Below are 9,755 nucleotides of genomic sequence, written 5' to 3'. Positions count from 1 at the left end.
TTAAACATTTTCAACCACGCATCTAAAGAGAGCAACCTGCAGCTTTTTATGATAAACACGAAAACTTTCAACAACGACAACTTGTTGCTTCAATGCCGCTCAGGGAATTGGTGCTCATTTAGAGACTCGATGCCCAGCCAACGCTCTTGTTGCGCAACATTGTATCTAAGTGGCTTCGAGGGTGAGAAATGCTTCGCAACAAAACGTCATTTCAAAAATTTCTGCACCTTTGCCGGCAACGGAAGAAGCACAGCACAAGCCAACCCCAAGGGAACGAAGATAACGCGGCCTATTGGCGACTTGTCTATTGTTGTTTGCGTATATTTTCTATAAGAGTACGAAAGCGAACATACCACACACATACAAATACTAGTATATTTGCAACGTTGAGTGACTTGGTTTCAAGAAAAGAAAAATTATGAAAATATTCTTTGCCTGCAGCTTTAGTCAGTAGTCTCAGTTGTGCTTAGTCTGTGTAACGGAAATAGTGCCAAGTAAAGAGTCAAAGGCTGTGAAGGGCCCAATAAGCAAACGTTGAGAAATTTTGTGAATTCGCATGCATAAAAATACTTAAGAATTACAAGATAATTAATGAAATTTTGATTTAAACAAAATTAGCGTAGTGGTAAAGTCGAAAGGTGAAAAGTACAATTGTACGAGCATTTCTAAGCGCTAGTCAAGTTGAAAACGTGTGAGTGAGCAGTGAAGTGTGGTGTGATTTAAATTTCTTGATGTGTTTTATATAAAAAGTAGCAAATTTAATACCATACACCTTTTAAGACATTAATTTATTTAAGAATCGGTATAACTCACCTACGATTATTTGCGGTAATATTACCAGACAAATTAAAGAAAAACGTTGATAAATTGATAGAAAATTAAAGAAATATATAATTTGAAATATCATTGATTGAAAATTTAAAAAAATTATCATTTGCATTATATGAATGGATTTATGTAGGTGAAAAGATAATTTTTCTCCAGTTTAATTTTGTGCATATAAAAATTAAAAAAAAAAACACCTTCGACTGTGCGACTATTGATCGTTTGTAGTCCGCCGTGCATCGAGTCTGTTAAAAACCAACAAACCAACAACAGAGAAAAAACGTCAGCAGTATCAGTAGCAACAGCAACAGCAACAACAACAAAGGCAATGTTGATGACAATGAAGCACCTAATTGGATTGTTACTAAATTTGGCTGCCATAACAGGTAAGTGCAAGAGTACCCATATCTTTCACCCACATACACGTGTATTGTACAAAAACAAAAAAGAAATGAAAAATACTACCCCATAAGCTTTTTCTGTCTGTGACGTTTCATGGACATACCGGTGGCACGCATTTAGCAGCAGCAATACGCCATTGCTTTCTTTGACACTTGTCCGGCTATTGTTTTATGCAATTTTAAACGTTGTTTAAGAGGAGAGTGGAAGACGCGAGTGGGGAGCTCACCCGTAAATATTATATATTTTGCTTATTTTTTAAAGCAACAACAGAAAATTTAATACAACTCATTGATTTTCTCAACTGAACCCACCAGCGTTGCATGTGCGTCTTATATATGTTTGTATGTATGTGTATGCTTATGTTTGTGATTTAAAGTGATGCAAGAAAACTGCGTTGTGATTATGCAGTGGAAAATCTATGTGAATCATAGCTTCTAATTGGAGTTCTCCACTGTTACACGTTCGTCTGTAAATCTTTTTTTCCATAAAAGTAATATTTCTATCAATTTAATGTCTGTAATATTTTGAGAATGTTCGACATCGAAAAGCTGCAATCACAACAGACAGCCAGAAGATTCGCCACTCGACTCTCACTCCTGCTCTCGGAGAGCACTGCCCAACACACCGGCATGCGCGAACAATGGAGCAACATTTCTCGTTCCCTACGTACCGCCGCCGAAGAAGAAAACGGATTCCGGTGAGCCCGAAAAAACAATTGGTACGACGAGGAATGTCATGCTGCCGCCGAAAGAAAAGATGCCGCCTATAGAGCCACGCTGCGATCGGGCGCAACGCGAGCCATGTGGGATCGCTACAGAGAGCTGAAAAAGAGCAATCTTAAATTATGGAGGGAACACTTCTCGAACCTGTTAAACGGTGACAGCTGCGCATGTCATAGAGAATGTGAAGATCCCGATACCCCAATCGTTGACGACGGAATTGTCGTTCCGTTACCCGACCATGACGAGGTGAGAATAGCAATATCACGGCTAAAGAACAACAAAGCCGCGGGCGCCGACGGACTGCCGGCTGAGCTATTCAAACATGGCGGCGAGAAGCTGGTAAGGTGCATGCATCAGCTCCTATGCAGAATATGGTCGGATGAAAGCATGCCTGCCGATTGGAATTTAAGTGTGCTCTGCCCAATCCATAAGAAGGGCGATCCTGCAATTTGTGCCAATTACCGCGGGATTAGTCTTCTAAATATCGCCTATAAGGTTCTAGCGAGCGTATTGTGTGAAAGGCTGAAGCCCACCGTCAACCAACTGATTGGACCTTATCAGTGTGGCTTCAGACCTGGAAAGTCTACCATCGACCAAATATTCACAATACGCCAAATCTTGGAAAAGACCCATGAAAGGAGAATCGACACACACCATCTTTTCGTCGACTTCAAAGCTGCATTCGACAGTACGGAAAGGAGCTACCTGTATGCCGCTATGTCTGAATTTGGTATCCCCACAAAACTAATACGGCTATGTAAGATGACGTTGCTCAACACCAGCAGCGCCGTCAGAATTGGGAAGGACCTCTCCGAGCCGTTTGATACCAAACGAGGTTTCAGACAGGGTGACTCGCTGTCGTGTGACTTCTTTAACCTGATGTTGGAGAGCATCGTACGAGCCGCAGAACTTAATCGCTCAGGCACAATTTTTTATAAGAGCGTACAATTGCTGGCGTATGCCGATGATATTGACATCATCGGCCTTAACAACCGCGCTGTTAGTTCTGCCTTCTCCAAACTGGATAAAGAGGCAAAGCGAATGGGTTTGGTGGTGAACGAGGACAAAACGAAGTACCTCCTGTCTTCAAACAAACAGTCGGCGCACTCGCGTATCGGCACCCACGTCACTGTTGACAGTTATAATTTTGAGGTTGTAAAAGACTTCGTGTATTTAGGAACCAGCATTAACACCGATAACAATGTCAGCCTTGAAATCCAACGTAGAATCTCTCTTGCCAACAAGTGCTACTTTGGACTAAGTAGGCAATTGAGCAGTAAAGTCCTCTCTCGTCGAACAAAACTAACACTCTACAAGACTCTCATCATGCCCGTCCTAACGTATGGCGCAGAAGCTTGGACGATGACAACATCCGATGAAGCGACACTTGGAGTGTTCGAGAGAAAGATTCTGCGTAAGATTTTTGGACCTTTGCACTTTGGCAACGGCGAATATCGCAGACGATGGAACGATGAGCTGTATGAACATTACGTCGACAAAGACAAAGAGCAGCGAATAAAGATCGGCTTCGTTGGCTGGGCCATTTCGTCCGAATGGATACAAACGCTTCGGCTTTGAAAGTATTCGATTCGGTACCAGCTGGTGGTAGCAGAGGAAGAGGAAGGCCTCCTCTGCGTTGGAAAGATCAGGTGGAGAAGGACTTGGCTTCACTTGGTGTGTCCAATTGGCGCCGGTTAGCACGAGAAAGAAACGACTGGCGCGCTTTGTTAATCTCGGCCAAAATCGCGTAAGCGGTTATCGCGCCAATTAAGAAGAAGAAGAATATTTTGAGAAAATACCTGAAAGTATTGATGATTGATTATTGAAGTGACCAACACCCTGGGCAGTAAGTAGACTTACAACGTATGACAAATAGCAGATGGATCAAATTCTTTAGTTTGTGTCATGCATCGTAGGTGGTGCGTAAATAAGCAATAAAATGTATTGAAAAAAACATTTATTTAATTTTAATTTATGTATGCATGCAAACAGCAAAGTATCGTGTGAAAGAGAAAATCAAAACATTCATTGGATGCATTCAATGTCATTTAGAAAAGAGCGGGGGAGTTTTCTCGTAGGGAGGCGTTCTCTCGCCACTCCTAACAGAGATAGACAACTTTAATCACGTCCATACTTATGCTGCTGATATTTGACCACTAGCGCCTGTGGAGTTCCTGGATTAGATTGTTATATGATGCAGGTAGGGACTTACCATCAATCTAAAAAGGCAATTTCATTTACGATGAAGAAGAAATTCGCAAGTCTCAACCTACCGCTGAACAAAGTCTCTAGGCAGCATCGGAGGCCATTTAGCAAAACCTTGCATCTGAAATCAGATTTGTTGATTTGTTACTTTGGGCATACCATAGATGAATTCACGGCTTGGCAAACTGGCTGCATAGAAGTATAACGGATGCTATTGGTAGCTGCCGTTTGGGCAAACCTTACTTTACGAACTGCTGCAGGTTTAAAAAAAAAATGTGTTGGATGGCTTCTGAAGAAAAGTACTTAAAAACTGAGCATAGTGCTCGTAGGCTTGCCAATCGGAGGTTTTCCCAATGCTCTGCGCAGCGGAATGGATAATTGGGGGACGGTGGCGTGAATACCGGGTCAGAGTCTGCAGTAACTCTGGCTACCTCAAAGTTATTAGAAACCGCTTATTCTTCCTAAAAATGCACTCGGAAATGTAAACTAAGATGGAATTCTGTGATACAGAGCAACGAACTTGAACTTATGCATGTACTTATGTTCAGATTAACAAACTGACTGTTGAATCGGTGCACTGTAGATCTACAGCTCAGCCAATATTACCCAAGGCAAAGTATAGCTCTAGTTTTTGCTGGACTCCTTATGTGGATTCGTGACCTTATGTACAAAGTATACAGGGACCATTAGTGCAGACTCAACATCTGCGTAACGATTAAGTGCTTCTTGAAAAAGTCACACAGGGCAGTAGCGGGATCCCTTATTAAGTTTGGAAGGAAAGAGCTGAATTTGCTGATGGAGTTAATCACAAAGGATCAATATATGGCAGCTATAGGCATTATCGACAATGAAAATTTAGAGCTCTTTTTCTGTTTTTCTCCGACATTCGATGAACCAAGAAAGTATATTTTGGATCAGATGTACTAAAAATTGATTAGCTCTACATTATCTATATCTGGACAAACTTCCCAGAAACATGATGAAGTTAGCGAACTTTGAAGTGGAGTTACAGGAGGTTGACAGAATATTTTTTCACAGAAAATGTATTTATTCGTAAAATATCCGACTTAATACGCTTTAATGAAATCCCGAAGCACTTGTTTTTAGAGAGAAATTGAAGGATTTACGCCGGTCGCCGTAGTCTAATGTGTTAATGCGTGACTACCATTCGGAATTCAGAGAGAACGTAGGTTCGAATCTCGGTGAAACACTAAAATTGAGAAAAACATTTTTTCTAATAGCGGTCGCCCCTCGGCAGGCAATGGCAAACCTCCGAGTGTATTTCTGCCATGAAAAAGCTCCTCATAAAAAATATCTGCCTTTCGGAGTCGGTTTGAAACTGTAGGTCCCTCCATTTGTGGACCAACATCAAGATGCACGCTACAAATAGGAGGCGGAGCTCGGCCAAACACCCAAAAAAGGCTGTAAGTGCCAATTATATATATATATTAGGCCGGGTCGATTTGTGGGGAGGCAAAAAATCGCCGTGAAAATCATATTCTAGAGATCAAAATAAGAAACTTTGCCGAAGGAACCATGCCTCTAAAACGAGTTCTGATGTCCCCCAATTTGGGTCGAACTTTTTAGTTTCTTTTCTCATGTAAAGGCCAAAAATGGTGATATTTTGAAATGGTTGTATGTGGAAACCTCCAAGGGGAGCTCCACGGGGTGTGCCACTGGCATGGATGGATCGGCCGTCCAAAGTTAGTGGGGGTCGGTCATACATTTGGACTTGATTGGAGCACTCTAAATTGGTCAAAGTGGGATTTCTCGTTCGACCCAAATTGGGGGACATCAGAATTCGTTTTAGAGGTATGGTTCCTTCGGCAAAGTTTCTTATTTTGATCCCTAGAATACGATTTTCACAGAGAAATGAGCGATTTTTAAATCGACCCGCCCTAATATATCCATATATTTTCCATATTTTCGTCTCGTACAGATCAAAATCGTTTATACGAAATGAGCTAGGAGCCCAGCAAAAAAAAAAAAAACCAAAAAAAAAGAGAATTCAAGAAGAACGGTGAAATTGGGCAAAAAGCAAGGACTGCTTTAGAGTTTCTCAAGTATAGTTTTTTATGATGAATCAAAATTTAATCTTATGGGTTCTGATGGCGATGAAAAAAAATGTCGTGGACAAGACGAACTCTTTGCAGAAAAGTGCCTGCTTTCTATTTGAAAACATTCCTACTATGTTATGATATTGGGCTGCGTGATTACCCATTTTGAAATGGAATGCAAGTGGACATTTGCCCTCCATTAGCTCTTGCTCCTTGTATGGAATTGTGAGTCCTTTCAGTTGAAGAAAGAAACCCAAAAGGCCAAAGATGTGTATGTGTTATAATTATGCACTTATATTTACTTATGCACATATTTACTAAAATCGACCACAAATCTTAATTCACTGTAAATTTAATAAATTTAAATGGCAATCGGTTTTTGAGAGATTTTATGCCTCAGCCAATTTATTGTGAGCTAAGTAATTGCATTACGAAATGAACTAAAATTTACAATTCTCTATGTTGCAGCCATTTAAAAGCTTTGAAATAGAAATGTGCAACAATTAAATATTATAAATAAATGGTTGAATGCAAATTTCACTCCTCTGAGTGTTGGAATGTGTCAAAAAAGGAATTTAATAAATACATATTTGGCCAATGACGCTTCCTGGATGGCCACAAATAAACTATTGATACAGCACCTACTGCTTTAATAAAGCTTTGCAGGTCGCATACTAGCGGTAAAGCATATATCTGTGTGCATTTGTAGAGAATTTATTTGTATACATATGTCTGTGATATGTATAAATAAATAATTGAGAGTTTGACATGAAATTGCGGAAATGTCAAAGCACATTTCTGCGGGGAAGTGAGAATATGAAATTCGAGTATTTGAATTAGTTGATTAAAGTGTGAGAGTGGGTAGAGCACAGTGAAGAAGAAAAGTGCTGGTTTTGGGAGATAATTCTATTAATTTTGATTCTGTGAGCATTGCTTGAAGATATGTACGTATAAGTAAATTTCATATATACAAGGTTACCTTGTCACTCTAAGTCAACTGATTTGAGATGTGTTTTTTTTTGTTAGGTTGCCACATCATGTTGGTCTCCTTGCCGCGGGGATGAGGCTTAAGTGGTGGTCTGACCCCCATATCATGGGGACCAACCCGACACGAACTAAGAGGGAATCTCCACATGGGGATTGGCTAGTCATCCATCTGCTTTACGGCGTATTTGGTGGCCATCCAATCACCATGCGAAGATTACCGTACAAACGAAGATCCCTTTGTTATTCTCAAACCCCCGTCATCCTATTATTTCCTCCCCTTGCCCACCCCTAATCCAGGATGTTATGCGACACCGTGCCCATTGGATGGTTTGCAGCCAGGGGGTTCACCAAATCGGCTGTATTTCAACGGCGCCTTCCTAACACCGGGACGCCTTAGGTAGTAAGAGTGGCATAGGGCACTGCCGTGGAGGACCGTTTGAATTCCCCGTTATTTAAATAGACCACTGCGGTCGCCTCGTCGAGCAGGTGGTAGTACGAAAAAGATGAATAAAAAAATTGACTTAAACGACAAAACTTCCATTGTAGCGGGAGCAGGTTACAGTGGTCGTAGTGCACACACGCATAACGCGCTTCATCGCGGAGGTGCCGTTGTCCACGAAGACTCGGACCACGAAAGCGTCGGGAGTACAAACACAGCTGAGGAAGAGGCTCTTCTGCGATGTCTGCCTGGGTCCAATGGTGCTGCTTCGGATAGCACGAACAGACCAAGGATCAAACCCGATAAGGAGAAGCTGAAGGCCAAAGCTCGGTACAAGGCCGCGGTTAAAGTTTAGGACCGATTTGGCAGCTAGTCCAACCTAAGGAAGCAAGAGGAGGAACGGTTGGCTTGGGCCAAAGAAGAGATAAAAAATGGCCGAGCCTTCTACGTAGCAAAACCAATGTTCGCAGCCTCTAATCCGAAGTATGCGAACAAAATAGAAGAAGAACTAGCCCTCAAGAGGCAGCGTTCTGCGGATAGCGAGGCCTTAGAGCCATCGAAAAATCAGAAGCACATACACGAGATGGCTAAACCGGAAAATGAAAGACCTACGACGTCGAAAGCAGCGGCAGCGGCCAGTGAAATTACCAAGAAGCATCTCATAGTGGCACTCACTGACCGTAGTGACCAGATGGGGGGAATGTCGCAGGAACGGTGGAAGGTAGTGGAAATGAAGCTTGTGGAAACCCTGTTTACGAAAATGGACGCAGAGCCGAACGCACCCATGCTAGCATTCGATTGAGCAGGGTGGGTCAGCGGCGTAAAAATTCTAAAATGTAAGGATGACCCCACGCTCACATATGTCTAAAGGAAGCAATAAAAACGCTTCAAGGCCTGTTGGAGGGGGCATCGCTTGAAATTGTTGATCGCAGCTGCATTCCCTCAATACCGAAGGCAAAGGTTTTCATTCCGCGAGTGGTAAAACCGGAAAATGCACTGCGACTACTACAGAGGCAAAACACGGACGTGCCGACAGACGACTGGAAAGTGTTGAGCGTGGGCAAAACCAGCAACTGCTGATGGAGGCCAAGACTACATTATCCAGATCAACAAGCCGGCAGAAGACCTACTTTACGCGCGATTCGGGAGGATGGCTTGTGGAGTTGGTAGCGTGCACCTTGGCCTCAAAAAGCGCAACCCGGCAGATGACAACCACAACCCACTTTCTGATGGAGCGGAGTACCAATAACACTTTTCAAGCCATTAATTCGCTTAAACGGTATCTTTTCCTATCAAGAAGCAGTCGATAATTAAAACACGAAATTCTTTTTGATCCATTGCTTTGAAAATAACAAAAGTAGCGTCACTCTTAGCACAACAACTCACATACTAATGAAAAGGGTCGTCCAATGTCACCTAATACTTCAGGATGCAATAATAATCAGAGTTTATGGTTTTGCCAGTTTAGAGATAATCTACTTTTTGTGTTGACTCAGGCTTCTTGTAGTATGTCGACTGAGGTCCTCTGAGGTACAAACTCTTTTTTTACTTTCTAAAAAGCTTCAAATGTTGCTGAAAATTTGATCTCGTATGTGTTTTTGTTCCATTTTAGCAATTGAGGCAATCACTGTGCACACAGCTTTTTGAAACCCTAAACTTTGCTCAAAATATGACTCACTATTTAATGAGGTCATTAAAGCCTTTGTGAAAGCTTTACGCTCTGTTAATCGACGATTTGCAATACCACGTCTTCTATTTTTTATTTCTGTATTTTTACGATCTCTAATGTTGAAATTCGAATGTCCTTCAAGTTCAACGCCTCGATTGAAGCGCTTTGTTGTACAATCACCGCTGTTATTCCTGCCCTCTTTAAACTGGATATACAGGTCAAGCGAGAGGAGCCTTAAATTAAATCAAATAATTTCGAGGTGATTTATATGGTTTATCTTTACTAAATCCGCTAATAATGGTAGTCTTGAAACTCAATGGAGATTTTCTCTGTCCAAGAAGTGGTACTTTAGACTGAATAGACAATTGAGCAGTAAAGTTCAGTCTCGTCGAACAATAGTTATATAACCCCTTCTATTTCATAGCAGAGAACTTCGGACAATGATAACT

Source organism: Anastrepha obliqua, chromosome 5, assembly GCF_027943255.1.
Source record: "Anastrepha obliqua isolate idAnaObli1 chromosome 5, idAnaObli1_1.0, whole genome shotgun sequence".
NCBI classification, from domain to species: Eukaryota; Metazoa; Arthropoda; class Insecta; order Diptera; family Tephritidae; genus Anastrepha; species Anastrepha obliqua.
Note: the sequence above shows the minus strand (reverse complement) of the source record.